Here is a 24,130-nt window from a genome sequence, read left to right on the forward strand (position 1 = left end):
ATACTTCCTTTGCTAGGATATGTGTGGAAATGGATCTATCAGGAGCTCTACCAGATGAGGTGATCTTGGAAGTTTTTGATGAAGAATGGGTGCAAACAGTAGATTATGAGCACATTCCATTCAGATGTCGCAAATGCCATGAACATGGACATCTTTTAACAGATTGTCCGCTTAACAAAGAAATAAACAAAAGAAAAATCAACACAATGAAAGAATCAGATAGCTTCCAGAAAGAGGTTAATCGAAGTAAAGGAGGTAAAAGAGGACCGAAAAATTAGCAGCGTGAAGGACAACAGTTCAGGCAGAATAGTTTCCAGGTGCTTCAGGAAGAGGAAGAGATTACTAAAGAAGATCAAGCAATGGAAGGGAGTTCTGTAGAAAAGGAGAAGGAAGAAAACCTGGAACAAACACAAAATATTGAGTACCAGAAAGAAGCCACTATGAGCAATGCTGAACAAGAAATGGATCAGGAAATGACCCAGAATGATACGGACCCAGAGGACCATGAACTATTAGAAATTCTTGACAAAGAAAACTTAGACCTAGAAGGATTCTTGAGGTAGGAAACTGCAGGGGGAGTGGATTCACTACCTCAAGAAGAACTCAACAGAATACAACAGTTGTTTCTATGGAAAACGCAGACTTAGGAGCTAGAGAGAGGGACCAACATAGATAAGCAGGACAACTGAGGTGTGAAAACGATTAAAACTACTCTGGGACTAGCTACTAGAAACCCAGGCAAGAAAAGAGGTAGGAAAAGGCAAAATGAACTCTTGATGGAGTGTGGAAAGCTGATGATTGATTCAGGCAAGATGAAAGATCTAGCCAGCTACTCCTTTACAAATATTTTATAATGAAGTTGACATCTTGGAATATTAGAGGTCTAAGGAGTAAGAGAAAGTAGAGAATTCTTAGTAATAGAATGAAAGAAGAAACATGGGACATAATTTTCATCTAAGAAATGAAATGTTGCATTCAAAAGGTAAGACAAATTCACAGCAAATGGCTCAGCAGCTATGAGTTTATTGAAGTAAAAGCAGAGAATACAGCAGGGGGCATACTCACTCTATTGAATCCCCGCAAAATAGGCATTCTGGACGCCGAGGCTTCCAGAAATTATTTATCAGTTGTTATTCAACTGGTTGGAGAAATGGACACCTTTCTGGTCAAAATTTTTTATGGTCCTCAAAGAATAGATGACAAACTTAGGTTTCTAGACACCTTGGCAGATCTCAGGGACAGACATGCAGATATACCCTGGATCATGGGAGGGGATTGCAACATAATCAGATCTCTTCCAGAGAAAAAAGGAGGAACAAGATCTCTAAGTAAATATTCCATGGCTTTCCAAACCTTTTATGACAATATAAATCTTGTTGACACTAATTGGAATACTAACCTCTTTACATGGAATAACAGGAGGGGAGGAGATTCCCTTGTTGCCTCAAAGCTAGATAGATTCTTCATCTCTGAGAATATTATGCTAAATGGTAAAGAGGTAATAGTGCGAGTTCTTCCCTTTGGAGGCTCAGACCACTGGCCAATTCAATTGGAAATCAAGGGTATAAGCACTCCTAGGAACAAACCTTTTAGATTTGAAAATATATGGCTGTCACACCTAGACTTCACAAGCAACATTGAAAAATGGTGGTCAGAAGACTTGCAGATTCAGGGGACCAGAATGTATCTTCTTCACAAAAGACTAAAGCACATCAAGCTCCGACTTAAGGAATGGAACAAGAAGGATTTTGGTAATATTTTTGAAGAAAAGAGAGTAGTTGAAAACAAAATGCAGGTTCTCAACCAAGCTCTAATCAAGGAAGGCTTTGATAAAGATATCAGTGATCAAGCGGATAAACATTATCAAGAATGGGAGAATCTATGTAAACAAGAGGAAATATTTTGGAGACAAAAGTCCAGAGTTCAATGGCTCAAAGAAGGAGAGTGCAACACTAAGTTTTTTCATAGAACCAGCATGACCAATAGAGCTCACAACAGAATCTCTTTGATCAAGAATGAAGTAGGGGAACTTCAGATCTCCCATAAAGCTATCAAATCTGTGCTAATCCACCACTTCCAAGGTATAACATAGGAGAACAATTCAGATAGAGAATAATCCATCAGGGAAGTAACTAGTAATGTACCGAAACTGGTGTCCAGAGAGGACAATTTCAACCTTAATAGATCAGTTATGGAAGGGGAGATAATTGAAGTCCTCAAATACATGCAGAATGGCAAAGCACCAAGCCCAGACGGTTTCAATGTGGACTTTTTCAAAGCTTGCTAGAATATTGTTAAGCAAGACATTTTGAATGTTGTGGAGGAATCCAGGTCAAACAAAACCATTATGAAAGCGCTCAATACATCCTTCATCACCCTGATCCCCAAATAGGAGATCGCTCATACACCAGATAAATATAGACCCATAGCCCTATGCAACATAATCTATAAGATTATATCCAAGATTGTTGCTAATAGACTCAAGCCTTTGCTTCCAGTTCTTGTATCAGGGGAGCAATCAGGTTATGTGGAAGGCAGACAAATTCTTGATAACATCATTCAAGCACAAGAAGTGGTGCACTCTTTAACTAGCAAGAAGCAGGTAGGTATGATCATGCAATTAGATATTGCCAAAGCTTATGACAAGGTAAATTGGGTCTACCTCAAGAAAATGCTGATTGCATTTTGATTTGATCATAACTGGGTCAGTTGGGTAATGACACTGGTGACTTCCTCCAGTTTTTCTATATTGGTTAATGGCTCTCCCTCAGAGATTTTCAGTCCCTCAAAAGGCCTCAGACAAGGTGACCTGCTCTCCCCCTTTCTTTTTATCATCATGATGGAAGGACTAGGTAGAGCTATAAATCAGGTGAAATCATCAAGAAAGATTAAAGGTCTGTAGCTTACTGATAATGGTCAGGCCCTGAATCACCAACAATTTGTAGATGATACCATGTTACAGGGAGTCCCCACAGTCCAAGAAGCTTCAAACTAAAAAAAAAATTCTGAATCTTTTTGCCTCGGCTTCAGGTATGGAAGTTAATCTCTCTAAATCAAAAATCTTTTTCTTCAATACCAATATTGCTATTCAGAAAAACATCTCCAGAATTCTTGGCTTTCAAAGGGATTCCCTTCCTTCAAAATATTTGGGAGTCCCTCTAACTGCAAAACCAATGCTCAAAAGTATATGGGAACCTTTGATCAACAAGTTGCAGGACAAAGTCAGTAAATGGACCATCAGATCTTTAAACCTTGCTGGCATGTTACTTCTGACAAAAGTAGTTCTTCAAGCAATCCCTATTTTCATGTTACCAGTCCTCCCAGCTCCAAAAGGAGTCCTTCAGAAATATTCAAAGAAACTTCCTTTGGGGCAGGGAGGAGACTAAGAGAAAATGGGCCTTGGTGTCTTGGGAAAAAAATTGTAAGCCCAAGAACCACGGAGGGCTAGGATTGGATGATCAGGAGATTCTCAGCAAGGTTCTAGGGGCCAAAATTTGGTGGCGCTGGGTTCAACATCCAGAGACTCAATGGGAAAATATCTGGAAAGAAAAATATGCTAGTTCCTGGCAGAACAGTGATCTTATAAGAATGTCAGGAAATATAAAGGGTTCATATATTTGGAACAAAGCCTGGGAGAATAGAAGACTAGTACAAGAGAATAGCTTCTGGGAAATCAGAGAAGGAAATATTGCTCTTTTCTAGGAAGACAAGTGGCAACAAGAATCAATTCTATTAAAAGAAGACTTCCTTGATCCTAAACAGGAGTTAGATTCCCATGGTTTAATAAAGGTTAAGGATTTCTGGAATCATTCTCATCTTATGGATAAGTGGAGAATCTAGAGAAACATAGACTACAGAAATAACAATCTCTTGAAAACAAAAGTAGAGGAGCTCAGAAAAATAGTAGAGCAAAGGAAAATCTTAGTGGAAAAGTGACAAGAGCAGCTAAGATGGGGAAATAACAAAGAAGGCACCTTTAATCTTAAGGAAGCAAAATGCATTCTCCTTGAGCTAGATCCCCTGGTTCCGGACAAAATATGGCAACACCTTTTGAGGCACCAAGGGTGGATGAAATTCAAACTCTTCATATGGGTTGTATACCACAAGAAAATTCTGACTTGGGATAACATAAGGAAGAGAGGTGTTCAGGGGCCTTCAAGATGCCTGCTCTGTGAGGCTCAAGAAGAAACTTTGGAACATTTACTCAACAACTGCATTTTCACATCCTGGTTATGGGACTTATTTGCTACAATCTTTCAACAATCTGATAGAGACAGAGGAAGCATCATTAGTACCCTCATCAATTGGAGGAAAAATTTTTCGGATAATGAAATTCTTAACTCAGCGTGGGCTCTTACACCAAGCTTCATTATATGGAACATTTGGAAGGAGAGGAACAAAAGAATTTTTAAGGAGGAAAAAAAGCCCCCACAACACCTGCTGGAGATAATCCTGAAACAACTCAAGGAGACTGTGGGAACCACTGTTCGCAACTTCCCTAAAAAACCTCCCTCAGATGTAGATTTAAATATTCTCAGGTAGCTGGGGATGCAGGGGCTCACCCTCCTAGGCCTAGACAGGAAGGTTATTTCTTTGGATACGGAGAAGGAATTTTGGCATCCTCCTCTGGAAGGCTATTTAAAATATAACATTGATGGGGCTTCAAAAGGGAACCCGAGAACAGCAGGGTATCGAGGTGTCCTCAAAAATACAGAGGGAAGTATTGTTCTCATCTTCTATTGCCACCTAGGTACAACCACCAAAAACATGGCTGAACTAATGACTATGGAACAATGCCTGGATTTACTGAAGCAGGACAACTGTCTCAATGTCATGATAGAGGCAGATTCGGAGTTAACTATCAACTCAATGCAAAAAATACATAATGGAACTGTGCCGAACAAAGTCTCTAAGCATTGGAAATTAATTCGGGTCTTCCAAATAATTCAAAGCCATCTTTAGGGCCTGCGCATTGTTAGTTTCTACCATGTTCACAGAAAGACAAACAAGCTGGCAGATCTTTTGGCCAACTAGGGGGTTAATTGCATAGAGAATAATGTTTCGATGAAGTGGCAGGAGTTGTGACCAAGCAGACTGAGAGCTCTATGCTGTGAGCAGGCGGAAGAAGTTAGGGAAGTGTTTAGACTCAAAACCATGGAGACTAGCTTGATTTGATTTTCCCCTGCATGTGTCTTCAATTTCTGAGTTGTTGGTCTCTGAAGAGAAGAGAATAAGCGTGATGAAGATCTCAGTTCATCATGGGCAAGGCTTTGATTCCCACAAGTCTTTGCTCGGTGGAAAGACTCTGACCCTCACAACATCCCAAATCAAGGTAAGGAAGTTTAACATTTGCAAGAGGATCCCGGTTATTCGGCAACTGGTGTTTTCAGATTTCGGGGTCCAGATTTGCAAAACCACCTCCTAGGCGGTTTTCGACTGTTCGCGCTGCTCTCAAGTGGTAATGGTTTTGGTGTTTTCGCAGTGATCCCATTCATCCTGCGACACGTGGTAGGGTGGGGGTTCCGAAAACCGCCTTCCATCGCTTACTAAAGTTTCACCTTCTTGTCCTGCGTGAAATCATTCTCATCCGTTGGATTCGGTTGTAGTGAATCAACGGTTGACCTGGATAGAGCAATTTGGTGGGGCAAGACCATTAATCATTGGTCTCTTTGGCTATGCATATTTCTCCTCTGCCATCGATCTTATTGATTTGATGGGACATATCTACTGGTTTGGGTTTATCGAAGGGGCGCTATGTGAAAGTTCGTGGGCTTTCTGAGGGATAGACTTTAGTTTTGTTAGTTAATTCTTAGGCTCGAATTTTTAGATGTAAAGCTGTAAGGTTTAGCCCTTGGAGGCTTAAGATTTTATTTCTTTTCTATTTCTTTGGCGTCGAGTGGACGTTTGTATATACTGTACACTATTTTTTTTGACTAAATGATATAGAAGGATCCATACTTGCTTCAGCAAAAAAAATATAATTCTAGGATTCAATATAAATCCCTTTGGTTTATAATCATGGTCAACCATGATCAACCAAGGTCAAATGTCAGATTGTGAAAAAGATTGTATCAATATGAAAATAAAGAATTGTCAATTATCATCTACCATGGTCAACCATTGTCCAACATCACATTGTAAAAAAGATTGTTTCAATATGAAAATCAACCATGGAAAAATACCACATTGTGACAAAGATTATCTCAAAATAAAAATCAATCACGGGCAATATGAAAAACAATCATGTTCAACCATGGTACAACATCACATTGTGACAAGTTTTGTCTCAATATGAAAATCAACCATTTTCAACCATGGTCAATCATTACCAACCATGGTCCAATGTTGCATTGTGACAAAGATTGTCTCAATATGAAAATCAACCATGGTCAACCATGATCAATCATGGTCAATAATCATCAATAGCCATGGTCACATTATGATAAAGATTATCTCATGGTCCAACGTCCCATTGTTACAACCATTTCCATCAATGGTCAACCATTGTCCAACGTCACATTGTGACAAAGATTGTCAATTTTAAAATCAACCATGGTCCACCAAAGTCAATCATGGTCAACCATCATCCAACATCACATTATGACAAAGATTCTCTCAATATGAAAATCAATCATGGTCAACCATGGTCAAACGTCGCATTGTGACAAATATTGTCTCAATATGAAAATCAACCATGGACAACCAATTTTGTTTTAGGGTTTATAATATTTATCTTAGGGTTTATATACCTTGGGTTTACATTATTAATCCTCTGGGATTTTGGGTTTTTAGTATTAATCCTTTTTTTTTTATTACCTTTGGTTTATAATATCAATCCCTTGGGTTGATTAATCTAAGGATTCATATTCCTAGGGTATAATATTATTGATAGGGTTTATAATATTAATCCTAGGGTTTAACATAAATCCCTTGGGTTTATAATCCATTGCATTTATAATGCAAATTCCTTGGGTTTATAATATTAATCATAGGGTTTGTATTCCTAGGGTATAATATTAATCCTAGGGTTTGCAATATTAATCCCTTGGGTTTGTTAACTTTAGGATTTATATTCCTCTAGTTTAATATTCATCCTAGGGTTTAATGTTATTCCTTTGAGTTTACAATCCCCTCAGTTTTTAATATTAATCTATTAGGTTTATTAATCTATTGAGTTTATAACATTAATTGTAAGGTTCATAATATGAATATTGAGGTTTAATGTTTATTTTTGGGTTTATAATATTTATCTTAGGGTCTATATCCCTTGGTTTTATAATATTAATCTCTTGGGTTTAATATTGTTCCCTTGGGTTTATAATCCCTTGGTTTTTTAGTATTAATCCCTTGGGTTTATAATATTAATCATACGATTTATAAAATGTTTATAATATTAATCATATGGTTTATATTCCCTTGGGTTTATAATCCCTCGTATTTTTAATATTAATCCAATGAGTTTATTAATCTCATGGGTTTATGATATTAATCTTAGGGTTTAATATTAATCCTATGGTTTATGATATTAATATTAGGGTTTAATATTAATCCATTAAGTTTATAATCCTTTGGGTTTATAGTATTAATCCTTTGGGTTTATTAATCTTAGGTTTTATGTTACTAGGATTTAATATTAATCCTAACATTTAATGTTATTCTTATGGGTTTAAAATCCCTTAGGTTTCTTAATCGCATATGTTTATAACGTCAGTCCTAAGGTTTATAATATTAATCTCATAGTTTAATATTTATTTTAGGGTTTATATCCCTTCATTTTATAATATTAATTCCTTGTGTTTAATATTACTCCCATGGGTTTATAATCCCTTGTTTTATGAGTCCCTTGTGCTTATGATATCAATCCCTTTGGTTTATTAATCTAAGGGTTCATATTACTAGGGTATAATATTATTCACAAGATTTATAATAGTAATCCTAGGGTCTAATTTAAATCTCTTCGGTTTATAATCCATTGGGTGCATAATACAAATTCCTTAGGTTTATTAATCCCTTGGTTTAGAATATTATTTTAATTATGTTATAGTTTGAAATATAACTATTAATATAATATTATATAAAAACATAGTATTATATTAATATATAGCATTATATTAATATAATAATGATATTAATTTTTTTTTTCTAAATAAAATTACTCTATTAACATTAAAGGGGGTAAAATTACATCTAGACCGGAGTAAAAAACAACTACCCTGAGGGAGCGGCAGAGAATATCAGAAACACTACCCACGACAGAGAACTTAGCCGAGAACTAGTTATCAAATCCCACACAGGGGAACAAGTGTTGACCCTCTTACAGAGCTTACATGGCATTTATCTATGCGGTAAAGGGCAGCTAGGTGTCGTCCCACCTCGCCCCACCCCTATCCCATCACATTAACAATCTGGCGAGGCACCCGCATCCAGGGATAATAATGATATTATTATTTATATCAGTATTAACAATTACAAATATTCAATTTTTAATAGCCTTCTTTACATTATACACCTAATAATTATTAATGTGGTTGATTTAAGCGTATCAGCATATATCAACCACATTTACTAATGTGGTTCTAAGTGTACTTGATATACACTTATCAGCATATATCAACCACATTAGTAAATTTGGTTGTTTTGGGTTTAATATTATTTCCTTTTGTTCATCCCTTGGGGTTTTAGTATTAATCGCTTGGGTTTATGTTTCCCTTGGGTTCATAATATCAATCCCTTGGGCTTATTATTAACTTGGATTTATAATATCAATCCCTTGGGCTTATTATTAACTTGGATTTATAATATCAATCATGGTCAACCATGGTCAACCATAACCAACCATGGTCAATCATGTTCGGATCTCGCATTATGACAAAAACTGCCTCCTTATAAAAATCATGGCGATACATGGTTGATGATGGTCAAACATGTTTTATAGAATCAAACATAGTCAACCATGGTCAATCGTGGTCAAACAAGTTTTATCGTTGCATTGTGACAAAATTTGTCTCGATATGGAAATCAACCATGATCAACCATGGCCCAATGTCGCATTGTGACAAATATTGTCTTGATATGAAAATTAACCATGGTCAACCATGGTCCCACATTGCATTGTGATAAGGATTGCCTCAATATGAAAATCAACCATGATCAACCACGGTCCAATGTCGCATTGTGAAAAATATTGTTTTGATATGAAAAGTAGCCATGGTTAACCATGGTCCAACATGGCATTGTGATAAGGATTGTCTAAATATGAAAATCAACCATGATCAACCATGGTCCAATGTCGCATTGTGACAAATATTGTCTCGATATAAAAATTAACCATGGTCCAACATGGCAATGTGATAAGGCTTGTCTCAATATGAAAATCAACCATGGTCCAATGTGGCATTGTGATAAGGATTGTCTCAATATGAAAATAAACCATGGTCAATCATGTTTATTTTAGTGTTTATAATATTTATGTTAAGGTTTATATACATTGGGTTTATAATATTAGTGCCTTGGGTTTAATCTTATTCCCTTGGGATTCTAGTATTAATCCCTTGGGTTTGTTATTCACTTGAATTTATAATGTCAATCCATTGGGCTTATAAATATTAATCATGGTAAACCATGGTCAATCATAGTCAACCATGTTCAACCATGGTCAAACCATATGGATATGGAAATCAACCATGGTCAACCATTTTCCAATGTTGTGTTCCGACATAAATTGTCTTGATATGAAAATCAATCATGGTCAACCATGGTTAACCATGGTCCAACGTTTCATTGTGACAAGGATTGTCTCTATATGGAAATCAACCCTTTGGATTTTAGTATTAATCCCTTGGGATTTTTTCCTTTGGGTTTATAATATAAATCACTTGGGTTTAGTATTCCTTACTCAACCATGGTTTATTATGATGTCAACCATGATCAACCATGGCCCAACGTCGACTTATGATAAGGATTGTGTCAATATGAAAATCGATGATGGTCAATCATGTTTATTTTAGTGTCTATAATATTTATCTTAGACACTAAAATAATATTTATTTTTAACAAAATAAGTAATTATTTATTTACATTTTATAAAAAATGAGTAATAAATTATTATTATTGTTATTGTTATTTTTATTATACATTTATCAATTGTTTCTGTATTACATAGAAATAAAGTCTTATGAGTATATCAGCTACATTTACTAAAATAATTATTGTTATTAAGATTATTATTGTTAGTTAGCATTACTAATATTATTATGTGTTAATATTATTATTATTATAATAATAATATATTATTATTATTAAATATATAAATATATAAGAATATGGTTGTTATTATTTATTAACGTGGGAGGTTGACAAAAATTGATGTGGTAGTCTAGGATTAGAATAATGGTTCACGTAAAAACCAATCAGCTGTGCGTTAAACATATTATGTATGTGTACTTTCTTCCTGAGGGTCCCACTTACCTGACCAATCACCGTTGGTCCTACTTTGACTTTTCCTTTACCTGAGCGCTTCAATCTACACTGTTGATCTCACTTGTCTAGACTCGACGAATATCGTGTCGTATCACGTGCCAACTAGCCCGAATGATCTCCACCGTCGATCTGTCTCGTTCGATCCAACGGTTATCGCAAAATCTCGCATGAATTCTTGCACGACCGATATCAGGTTGAGATCACACGAGAAAAGTGGTTTTCCCATGCTACGTGTCAACACCTTAGGTTAATCGCGTGAATTTGAGAAATACCACTTACCATTTATTTTCCACGCAATATACCATTTACTGTTTTTTTAATACCAACCACGATTTAATAAATATTTTGCTTAATCTCGAAATAGAGCTTTAACGCTAATGGCCAACGATTAACAATAAAACACATAAATGGAAATAATACCCGATTAGGGTCCAGAACACTGATATTCAGATTAGAGAGAATTTCACACCAGGAATAATATGCAACACCACACTAAACCAATTATTTCAATAAAATAGAAATTACAGAGTCTTGGCCCTCTTGCTTGATTACAACCATTTGTCTAACCTCTGTTTCACTCTCAAACCCTATTTATATTTCTCACTTACTCACTCTATCATTCCATCCGCCCCCTATCATTACTTTTTTTCTTTTCTTCTATGGATCAAATCTTATCTTAACAATTTTGACAACTCAATATCTATTTTTATCAGCTCAACTATTAAATCCCTATTCTCAAGCTCTGATACACACCTATTCTAACAACTTATCTCCTATTCTAAAAATAATACAATGATTTAATTATTACAATAATTGATGTAAAGATAAATTTGACAGATCCAACCCTCTCTACTAAGAATTGATTTGACCACTCAGGTCAATGAGATTCATCTCATGTTAGCCACAACATGTGAACATACAATCACATTGCTTGCTAAGTCCAGATGCTCTTGCATCTGACTTTTGGGAAAGAAAAGAATCATTCATCAAACTTTCAGGATTGACTCCATACTTTTATAATTCTGTTGTTGTTAACCAACTAGCATCCTCCATTGGCTGTCCCCTCCATTTGACTAGATACTGAAAATAAACCTGTCCTCTGGTTCTTTTGGATACTCTTTTATCAAGAACAACTTCCACCTCTTTCTTAATTGTCTTTGACATTTTTTCTTCCCAATTTAAAGTGTGAACTTCATCTTCTGCATGTTCAGTCTGTAGCTCTTACTCTGTCTCCTTGTATGTATACAAATATGCAATATTGAAGGTAGATGATATTCCAATCCCTTTTGGCAATTTAATTCCATAAGCATTGGTTGAAAACTTCCTCACAATTCTGCATGGCCCTATATTTTTCATCTTTAGTTTATTGTAAGTCCCAACAAAAAATCTTTATTTTCTCAAGTACACCATCACTAGATCTCCCACTTGGAATTATTTTCCTTTCCTCCTCATATTAGCTCTCTATTTGTATTTTCCACTACTTGCAATCTATCTTTGACATCTTCCTATAGTCTCTGCATCTGCTCTGCAAAATCTTCATCTTTTGCACCTCGTCTCCTATTTGCCCAAATTTCTGAACTCATATACACCTCTTGGATTCATTCCAAAAACAATCTAAAATGGACTCATCACAGTACTTTGGTTTGGAGTGTGATTATAAGCAAACTTAGCTTGAGCAAGTGCTAAATCCCACTACTTAGGATTTTGATACACTAAACTTCTCAATATGTTTCCCAAGCTTCTATTTACCACTTCGGTCTATCCATCTATTTGAGGGTGATATGCTGAACTGAAACTAAGGTTGGCACCTAGTTTCTTCCAAAGAGTTCTATAGAATGCCCAACAAATTTTGAATCCCTATCAGACACAATACTTATAGGCAATCCATGTAACCTTACAACTTTTGAAAAAAATAGATTAGCAATATGTGTTGCATCACTAATCTTTTTACATGCAATGAAATGTGCCATTTTAGAAAAGCTATCTACCACAACATAAATGGAATCATTTCCTCTTTGAGTTCTAGGTAACTCCAAAACAAAATGCATACTAACTGCATCCCATGGTCGATCTGCTATTAGTAATGGCTGGTACAATCCTGTATTTTGGCTTCTCCCCTTAGCATGCTAACAGATCCTACACTTCTCAACAAATTTCTTAACATCAGTTTGCATCTTTGGCCAATAGTAAAAAGCATTTACCTGAGCAAAAGTTTTGTTTTGTCCAAAGTGCCCAAATAACCCTCCACTATGTTTCTCCTTGATTATGTTTTCCCTCATAGAATATTTCGCAATGCACAGTTTATTACCTTTAAATAGTAATCCTCCTTGGATAAGATAATCTAACCATTGGCTTCTATTATGAACTATTGGATTTTTTACGACTTCATAAATATCTTTAAATTCTGCATCATCTTTATACATATCAACCATTTCTTCAAATTCCACAACACCAACTCTTAATTCTTGAACAATGAAATTTACCCTGCTTAAAGCATCAGCAACTTTGTTCAACTTACGACTTGTATGTTTTATCACAAAAGTGAAGCTCTGTAAAAACTCTACCCACTTGACACGCTTCTGATTTAATTTTGGTTGGTTGTTTATGAACTGTAATGCATGATTGTCAGAATACAATACAAACTCCTTTGGTAGAAAATAATGTCTCCATTTTTTTAAAGCTTGCACAATAGCATAAAACTCTTTATCATAAGAAGAATATTTCTTCTTAGCTTCATTTAGTTTCTCACTAAAGTAGGCTATTTGTCTCTATTCCTGACTTAAAACTGCTCCAATTGCAACTCCACTAGCATCATTTTCAACTTGAAAAGCTTTTCCAAAATAAGGTAAAGCTAAAAGTTGTTTTTTTGTAATTTTCGTCTTCAACAACTTAAAATTCCAGTCTACTGCTTCTGTCCACTTGAATGGCTAATTAGTCTCTTTGATTGTTTCAATAATTGGTGCACAAATCTGACTAAAATTTCTAATGATTTTTTTATAAAAACTTGCAAGACCATGGAAACTTCTTACCTCAAATATGTTCCTTGGAATAGGCTAGTTCTAAATTGCTTGGAATTTCTCTCGGTCCATTTTTAGACCTTCTTTAGAAACTACAAATCCCAAATAGACTAATTCTTCTTTCATGAAACTACATTTCTTCAGATTTATCAGCAGTTTCTCTTTCTGTAGAGTTCTTGAAACCAACTTAAGATGTTCCAGATGTTCTTCTTTGCATCTACTGAAAACTAGAATATCATCAAGATAAACAATGACAAACTTTCCTGCATATTCCTTTAAGACTTTATTCATCAATCTCATGAATGTGCTGGGTGCATTAGTGAGTCCAAAAGGCATCACTAACCACTCATACAACCCACTATTTGTTTTAAATGCAGTCTTCCATTCATCTCCTTCTCTAATCCTTATTTGATGGTATCCACTCTTCAGATCTATTTTAGTAAAATACTTTGACCCACTCAAACAATCCATAAAATCATCCATGCATGGTAAAGGAAATCTATACCTAATAGTAATCTTGTTTATGGCTCTGGAATCAGTACACATACACCATTCACCCCCTTTCTTTGGACTGAGTACTGTTTGTACAACACATGGACTAAGACTCTCTCTGATTAACCGCTTATCCATATGTTCCTATACTTGTCTCCCAACTTCTGAATTTTCTTGAGGAGTTAACCTGTATGTTGCTTTATTTGGCAAACTTTCTCTAGGTATTAGATCAATATGATGACTAATACTCCTGATTGGTGGTAATGCATTTGGAAACTCATCCACAATAATATCAGCAAAATCATTCAACAAAGTTTTGATTTCTTCAGATAAATTATCTAAGTTTGTTGAAGTTAAAATTACCTTAGGTCTCCTTATGAAAGAAAAATGTATCTATTCATCCTTCTTGACTTCTTGTAGCAATTCTTTCCCACTTATCAGCATAACATTGTTTCCAGATGCTTCTTTGTCTGCTTCATTCTTCAATGGTAGCAATGTGTGTTTATTTCCATCCTTCTCTAAAGTATAAGTGTTTCTTCTTCCATCATGTATAACTTTCTGATCAAACTGCCAAGGTCTTCCTAGCAATACATGGTATACATCCATTGGCATTACATCACATAATACCACATCCTTATAAGTATCAATCTGGATTTCTACTTTGCATTGTTCTGTCACAATAAGCTGATGTCCTTTTTACAGCCATGACACTTTGTAAGGAGTAGGGTGTACTATTTTCACTAATCCTAACTTGTCCACCATTTCTATAGAAACAAGGTTATCAATGCTTCCACTGTCAATTATTACTTTACAACATTTTCCTTTGGACTTGCATGTAGTTCTGAATAAATTCTTTCTCTTAGCTGGTTCTCATGTCTCTTTCTCTACTTTAAGCAATACCCTTTTCAATAACAAACATTCTCCTACTTCGGGTGATTCTTCCTTATTTGCAATTTGAGGTTTTTCTTCCTTTGCCTCAGCAACATTCACATTCCGCTGATTTGTTGCTTTATTATGAGGACAGTCTCATGATCCATGTCCCCATTCGCCACATGTATAACACCGAATTTCTCTTCCTCGGCCTCTTCCTCTGGGTGTAAATCTTCCTCTACTAAAGTCTCCTCTCTATGGAGGTCTACTACTTGATCCTCCTGCTTCACCCCGAGGGTGCTGAAATCTTGATTTGGTAGTTCCTCTACCTCTTGCTAGACTTTTCCCTCTATTCCTCTAATTTTGCTTTCTCAACATCTTCTCTTCTCCCTTTAAAGCTGCTTGATAGGCATCTTCAATTGTCTTCAGACTCAGGAAGCAGATTTCATCCTGTATGTCATATCTCAACCCATTGATATATCTGGCTACCTTTTCTACATCATCCTCTGCATGTCCTACTCTAATTCTCACCTTATAAAACTCTTCTGTGTATTCTTTGACAGCCATTCCCTTTTGTCTCAAATTTTGTAACTGTCTGAAAAGATTTAACTGATAATATTTTGGCATAAATTTAGCTTTCAATCTACTCACCATTTTATCCCATTGTTTGATTTTGGGCTTGCCCTTTCTCTCTCTAGATGTTTTTAGTTCATCCCATGAGATAGCTGCATGACCCTTCAATCTGGTAACTACAAATTTCACCTTCTTTTTATCATCAACCTCCTCATAGTCAAAATACTTGTCTAATGAACTGATCGAGTCCATCAACTCTTCTACATTGAGGTTCCTGTCCTACATAGGTATTTCCACCTTTGGTCTTCCACTTGCTTTGGCCAATATCTTGAGAACTTTGGTAGCTTCACTTTCATCTTCTTCTTCTTCCTCAGAAGATTCCTTTGCATCACAGGCATCTCCTTCATCAGGTGCTCTCCTTTGAGATGTTTCCATTGTCTCCATCCTTGTACGTAGATTTCAAATTTTTTCCAGCAGAACTGCATTCGCTATAGGTCTCCCCTGACCTATGCCAGCTCCTCTCCTAGGTGGCATTTTTACTGTAGCAGACTTAATCCTTGGGCTCTGATACCGAATGATGTGGGAGGTTGACAAAAATTGATGTGGTAGTCTAGGATTAGGCTAATGGTTCACTTAAAAACCAATCAGTTGTGCGTTAAACATATTATGTACGTGTACTTTCTTCCCGAGGGTCCCGCTTACCTGACCAATCACCACCGGTTCTACTTTGACTTTTCCTCTGCTCGAGCGCTTCAATATGCATCGTTGATCTCGCTTATCCAGATCCAACGAATATCGCATCATATCACACGCCAAATAACCCAGACGATCTCCACCATCAATCTGTCCCATTCGATCCAACAGTTATCATGCAATCTCGTGTGAATTATTGCACGACCAATACCAGGTTGAAAGCACACAAGAAAAGTGGTTTTCCTGTGCTATGTGTCAACACCTTAGGTTAATACATAACTTTATTTTCCACGTGATATACCATTTACTATTTTTTTAATACCGCCCACGTGGTTAATACATGACTTTAAGAACCACAGTTTAATAAAGGTTTAGCTTAATCTCGAAATAGAGCTTGAACACTAATTGACAATGATTAACAATAAAACATATAAATGGAAATAATATTTGATTAGGGTCCAGAACACTGATATGCATATTCGAGAGAATTTCACACCAGGAATAATACGCAACGCCGCACTAAATCAATTAGTTCAATAAAGTAGAAATTACAGAGTCTTGGCCCTCTCGCTTGATTACAACCATTTGTCTGACCTATGTTTCACTCTCAAACCCTATCTCTCTTTCTCACTTACTCACTCTATCATTCCATTCGCCCCATATCATTACTTTTTTCCCTTTCTTTTATGGATCAAATCTTATCCTAACAACATTGACAACTTAATCTCTATTTTTATCAGCTCAACTATTAAATCACTATTCTCAAGCTCTAATACACACCTATTCTAACAACTTATCTCTCATTCTAAATATAATACAATGATTTAATTATTACAATAATTGAAGTAAAGATAAATTCGAGATCCAACTCTCTCCATCAAAAATTGATTTGACCACTCAGGTCAAGGAGATTCATCTCATGTTTGTCACAACTTGTGAACATACAATCACATTGCTGTCTAAGTCTCGATGCTCCTGCATCATTTATATAGTTATGAATAATCATAAATAGTTAGTTTTAAAAAAAGACACAATATAATCATCAATGTGGTTGTATATGTGCTTCATATATGCCCTTCGTATATCAACAACATTGGTAAATATGGTTGTGTTGGTTATGAATGAGTTTTAGTTTTATGTGTCATTGTCATCATCCTTAGATATCTGCCGCTCAAGTTGAGCAACTCTAAAACTTAAATCGTTGATATTTATATGCTTGATTAATTTATCATTTGATTCAACTTTCCTGTACAGATTTGCCAACACCTTCTATATTGTATCATTCTCCATTTGGTCTACTATTGCACGTCCCTTCCCTATGTCATCAGCATGGACATCACATGTTGCATCACACTGTATGCTTTCACTGCCTATATGCTGTACTGGCTCATTCGTTGGAACTGGAACTGTTTCTGAGGAGGAGAGCATGCTTTCACCACCCACATGTTGCGGTTCATTTCCTGGAACTAAAACTGTTTCTGAGGAAGAGAGCATGATTTAACCACCTATATGTTGTTCATTCTCTGGAACTGGAGCTATTTCGGTGGACGAGATCATGATTTCAATACCTATATGTTGTGGTTCATTAACTGGAACTGGAACTGTTTCTGAGAAGGAGAGCATGCTTTCACCACTTATATGGTGTGGTTCATTCGGTGGAATTGGAATTGTTTCTGAGGAGGAGAGAATGCTTTCACCAATTATATGTTGCAGTTCATTCATTGGAACATGAACTGTTTTTGAGGAGGACAAATCCAAGCCCTTGAGTTCTTCGTAGGTATCCCTTTCGCAATCTATAGCACGGATCGTGCAATTCTGTGCCTTTTTCATAACCTCTTCTGTCTGGGGTTGCGTTTCTAATAATTCAATCGTACCACTATTTCTGTCAGAGTGAGAATGAGAATCCATTTCAGGGGTACGCTCATGATCTATATGTTGGCTGCCCCCCTCCATAGTCATAGATTTTCCTGCGATTATGGCATCTAGTGTCTCTTCCAACTGAAACAATAGATGATATACAACCTTCCTTGAATCCTTCACCAATGACTTCACACCCTGCACAGAAAGAAAGAAGAGAATATATTATTTGGTTAAACATAATGGTAAATGATGTCATTTAATAATTAAGGTTTCATGCCCCATTAATTATTAAAGTTAGTCAAAATAAATACTTGAATTGGATTGAGTGAGCAGCAGAGACAGGATTTGGTGGTCAAATTTTAGGCACTCGTACTCATTTCCACGTATCAACTGAGTTTTTGTTGAAAGATACCTCCCCGTTTGATCAGCGTATGACTTCACTTGCCCTATAATCCTGAGCTTCTCCAATGGCTTTGAATTATGAACACAAAATCCTCTGAACGTGGACTGTATTTTCACAGTGGCAGCCCCCTGCTCCATCTTAGGAGTCACCACCTTTGGTGCTTTGGTAGACACAGATGGTGAATGGGTGCCTGCATCGTAAACAGGAATCGAGATCACTCTCCCCTTTCTACTTGTAGTTGCTTCTGTGTTCTTCTCCTTTGCTAGATGAGTGTTGGTTCTACTCGTAGTTTTCTTGGAAGCAGGAGGAGTAGAGTCCCACTGATTATTTGCGTTCGCATTTAAGTTTTGTGTGGGGTCATTGTAGCATGATCCATGGCTGGGAATCTCGAATGGCCAACCCCACGAGCTCATGTTCTTATGCATTGGTTTTGGAGTTTGGTTGTTTGGACGAAATGAGCATTAGTTCTGCATTCCTATGTTCTCATGATGCTTGGAAGGAGGAGGATCAGACTCACGCCGATAATTTGTGTTTGGTTTGGGATCATTGCGTGATCCATGGCAGGGAACCTTGAATAGCCAGCCCCACGAGCTGTCGTCATGCATTGGTTGTGGAGTTTAGCTGTTCTGAGGAAATGAGCCTTGGTTTTGGGTCCTTCTTTGTGGAAATGGATGCCTATCACCTCCAAACATATCAAGGGGTTGAATTCCATCCTCTACTCACAGCAATAATAATGCCACCCAACCCAACAAACACCAAAGGTGGATTGTACTCTCACAGACACAAAAGACCAAATTGGACTTTTGAACGTTGCGATGTGGATGGATGTTCGGAAATTGGGCTCTTATGCACCACACCAAAAACTTTGTCATGATACCTAGCTCTCACAATGCAATGCATAATCGAAAAAATAACTCTGCTTAATCCAACCGTGGGGCACTCAAAAGTCTAGTTATTCATACGACAATGAACGTTGCCTTCTCACGCCGACAGATCGCAATAATATGGATGGATTCAAAGAAACCCTTCCAAATTCATTCCTGTTATGGTTATGGTCACACAAATTTTCCCTTGAGCCTTCGTGTTATGGTTATTGTCACTAAAATTTTCCCAATAACATCCTTATAATGGATTGGTTTGCTTTTGTCCATTGACCATATGTTTTTTGAGTTATTTTTAGTGCAAAATTTTGACAGCTTTTTCAGTTAGTTTTTCAGGTCTAATTTATCTAAAATCTCATAGGAATTTATTGAAATCACAAGTTTTATGGGTAACCCATCCATAATCAAAGTTCCCTAGGGATTTTTGAGGGTGTTGAATCCATATATACATTAAAAAAAACCAACCTCCTATCTTTTTATGTCCACTAAATTTTTCATTCTTCAATTTCTACTCCACTTAACATTAAATACAATTTTATTGTTTTGTACATTTACAATTAATTTAATTTAGTATTTATGGTAAAGATGTCCATGATATTGATTGTTTGCCAATTCATTTAAATTTATATAGAAAGAAATATGCGCTACGAACTTAACTTTTCAAGAATGAGGAATTAGCTTTGTCTAAGAAATCTATTTGAGCTTTCAAAACTAAATTATATGTAGAGCTAGCTTGGAAGTTTGATCGCATGATTTTTATTTATTTACTTTATTATTTGAGAAACAAACATGAATATTCCATATTTCAAGGAGAAATCTAAATAAACCCATCATTAAGTGTTATAGATGTGAAGGATCAAATCACCTTCCTCCTTTTTCAACCAAAATATGAATCTATCCACTTACTCAAAAGGTGTTTTTATATCTTGGTAACATATGAAATTCATAAGTTCAAAACAAATGCTTAAAACCACCACAATTTTCCATTATCCTTGGAGAGCTTCTCAAATGTCTTGGATTAATAGCCAAATTAAAAATATTATGACACAAAGAAAAACTCAAAGAATTATTTCTACTTATTTAATCAAAGGACAATACAAGCTTCCTTCATTCCCCTTCTTACTAGGAGGGGAGCCCCTCTCATTTTGTTATGATAATATCAACATGCCTTTTTCCATTCCCATGAACATTATGAAAAGTAAATTCTCAAATTTGATAATGTTGTCTTCTCAATTTATTATTAGGGTTGGGTATCCCAAGATCTTTACATTTCTTATCTACCACTATTTTGAAAAAAAATAACTTTCATTTGTTGTGTTTGAGCATTCAATAAAATCTATTTTTCTAAAGGTGGAAAGGTTTTTGATAAAAATAACGATTCATAACTAGATCCACATTGACCTAGTGTTCGTTGGCTCTTGTCCTCAAGACACCTCTATGAGTCACAGTGGTTAGTTTTGGAGATTTCAATATTTTGTAGAGGTATGCATTTTTTCACTTCTGTACTTTCCATGATAAGTTCCCTATAATGGAATTAAAAGTTCCATTGGAAAGAAAATATCATTCAATGTGAGGAATGTATATTTTCCTGTAGATTCAACATCTCATGTAATTTACTAAAACACAAGACAAGAATCTACTCTACTCTTTACAACGGAAGCCCATAAAGATCACTGAAAACAATAATCGACAAGAGGAAGATAATCAATGGAACATAACACAATATGTATCTGAGAAAAGACACAACCCAAAAATCCTAGTATCTATATTGCATTAATTAGAAATCCAAGATGAGAATACAATTCTTTTTCTCACTAGAACAATCCTGACACTTAGTATGATCAATCTCCCAGCTCACAAGCAAGCTCAAGCCAAACTTTAGCCTCTTTTGATTCTCTCCAAGCCCCTATTTCCTTGCACAATTCTTAGAGGAATTAGCCTCTATTTAATGAGGAAATCCTTCTTCCATAACTGCATAATCCAAACTTAGGTCCTTCTCTGATTGCATACTCCATCTGTACAACTCGGAAAATTATACAACTAATAGTACATTGTCCCTATTATGTCCCTATAATACTAGGGATTCCCCCATTACTATTGTCATCGTAGCCCTTATTGTTATTATTGTGCCCCTATTGTCCCCATACTATTATTATTGTGCCCATAAAAGCCCACTATTGTTATTGATGTGCCCTAATATTATTATTGTTATGTTGGCTTTGATTATATTGTGACCCCTTAGAATCCTATATATAAAAAGGAGGTTTTGTCATTTGTATCATCCACGAATTGTTCATTTGTGTAATGTAAAGCAAGTTTCCCCCCCGAAGAGGTTGATTTTGAAGTCGTTGATCTGTATTTTCTATCTTTTTGTGAGTTGGTTTCATAACATTTGGTATTAGAGGTTTGGATTCTAGGGTTTCGCTGCTCCAGAACAGGTCATCATGGCGCTTTCGCTATAAGTTTTTTTATGCGTTGTTTAAGAATCTAAAAAAAAATCCATTTGACCTGAAATTGCGTTGATCCTCAAGTGATAATTTCAGATCTTGTATTGCTATATTTTTAGAGATATGATCCAAGGAAGTTAGGGTGTTTGCAGGCTCCCAAGTTACATCTCAAATAGACGACCTTGGAAAAATCATCTTAACTTTATCTCTAACTATCAGATTGAAATTTTGTAGGGATTTATCGAAAGAGGACGGATTGTAGTTTTCTGCGCATCGTTTTCAGGTCCGAAGGTTGAATCAGGGACACGTGGAACTTCGTACAAGTTCTTTGTACTAAAAAAGTGCATAATTAGGTCATCTTGGGAAATTGGGCATAACGATTTCTTGGATAATCCAATTTTGATCAGACTAGTGTCATTGGAAAGAGGTATCAGAGGGATACCACAATTCACAATTTCAGACCTTGGAGATCCGAAATTTCAGAGATAAATCAGATTCAATATCGAGCTTCTACAAAGTGAAAAAAGGTGTGTGGTTTTTTTTTTTTAAAATTTTGCATAAGTTTGGTTTGAAAAAATAGTTTGAAGGAATTCAAAGGGCATAGTGAAGACTAATTATCATTAATTGATGCCTCAAAGAAAGAAAATGGAAAGACCTAGTAAGCAACCTGAAAGATCTAGCATGGCTCATGAAGAAGAGGAAGAAATGCAACATCATATATCAAAATTATGAGACCAAGTGCAACAAAATTCACTCTCACAAAAAGTAACAGAAGCTAAGATGAATGGTTTAAAGAATGGTTTGGAAGATAAGATGGATGGTCTGGATACTTAGAGTTTTCTTGGAGCCCTCTTGGAGGGTCTCACATACTTGGATTTTGGAGCAAGAAGGAAAAGGAAAAGCAAGAAAGAACAAGAGGACATTGGGATCTTGGAGGATGCATATATCCTCAGAAAACCCTAAAATTTAACCAAAATAGAGGAGTCTCAAATCCTAGTAAGACCACATACACCAAACTTTAGACATCATTAGTGCCACGACAAGAACCAGCCTACACAAAATCCCCACAAGACCACATAAAGGCAACATACCTATTTATATATTTGAGCTTTCAAACTAAAATATATGTATAGCTAGTGTAAACATTTGATGGCATTATTTTCATTTATTTCCCTTATTCCAAGAAACAAACAGTTCATATTAAATATTCCAAGCGGAAATCTAAATAAACCTATAATTATGTGTTATCATTTTGAAGGATCTCATCACCTTTCCCCTTTTCTAACCAAATTATGAGCATATCCACTTATGCAAAAGGTGTTGCTACCACAATTCTACCTCTATATATTGAAAACATGTGGAATTTATAAACGAAAACGAATGATTAAAACCACCAAAAATAATCAATTTTCCTTACATTGTTGCTCAAATCTCTTGGCTTAGTAGCCAAATTAAAAATATGATGACACAAAAACACAGAGAATATTTTCTACTTATTTTCACGAGGGAGACAACCATTAAATATACAATCTGACCAATTAATTCTCTTGATATTAAGAACAATAAGAACAATATTATAATCCAAATAGGATTAGTCTTGCTCCATAAGACAGTAACTTATATAGTGGGAAAAGATTTCTGAAAAAATTATGGGAGAGAGCACATTCCTCCCAACCAACGAGTTGCACAATATCACATCCCCCCAAGCTCAAAATTATTTCCTCCTATATTTAATGACTAACCTCTTGCCCAAAAGAAGATAAGATCCAATTTCTTCCCACTTAATAGTTTTTATTGTTCTCTTCCTACTAGAATTTTCCTTGCAATGACCTGCTTTTATGGTCTACCAATTTCTTTTTACTTTACCTAGTCTTTTTCTTTTCATTACGAAAAAGTCTTTCCTTTTTCCTTTTAAGCACACGTTTCTCTCCCGTTGTTCTTTTCTTAAAATTTTATCTAACTTAGCATTTCTTTCCATCTAAACTTATCTTTCAACCAAACATAATATTTCGCTCCAATTATGTTGTTTCCCCCATGGAAATATTTCCTCTAGGAATTTTGGAAGAATTTGGGAAGGTCAACTATGTGGACTTAACCACTTATTAACTCATATGGTAACAATAATTCCATATTACTCATCTCTTTCCCACAACATTTCCAAAAAGAAAATCATTTATTTATCATAAAATTTACTTAAATAAATTAGTCGACTTAACCCATTGACCTACCACTCAAACAATATTTACAAACAAATATAAAATAATCATGTTTGTAAAAGAAATTGATGGAGTGTTATAACATCATCCCTAAGAAAATGCAAAGGATCGATCCAAGATGCATATCATAAGTAATATTCCAAGCCCTATGACAAAATCCCCATTCCTTGAGATTGGGAATGTTGTTCTAAAATTTGCA

The sequence above is a fragment of the Pinus tabuliformis genome, chromosome 2_1, assembly GCF_031772625.1.
Source record: "Pinus tabuliformis cultivar Carrire ecotype Pingquan chromosome 2_1, CPIR1, whole genome shotgun sequence".
Taxonomy (NCBI): Eukaryota; Viridiplantae; Streptophyta; class Pinopsida; order Pinales; family Pinaceae; genus Pinus; species Pinus tabuliformis.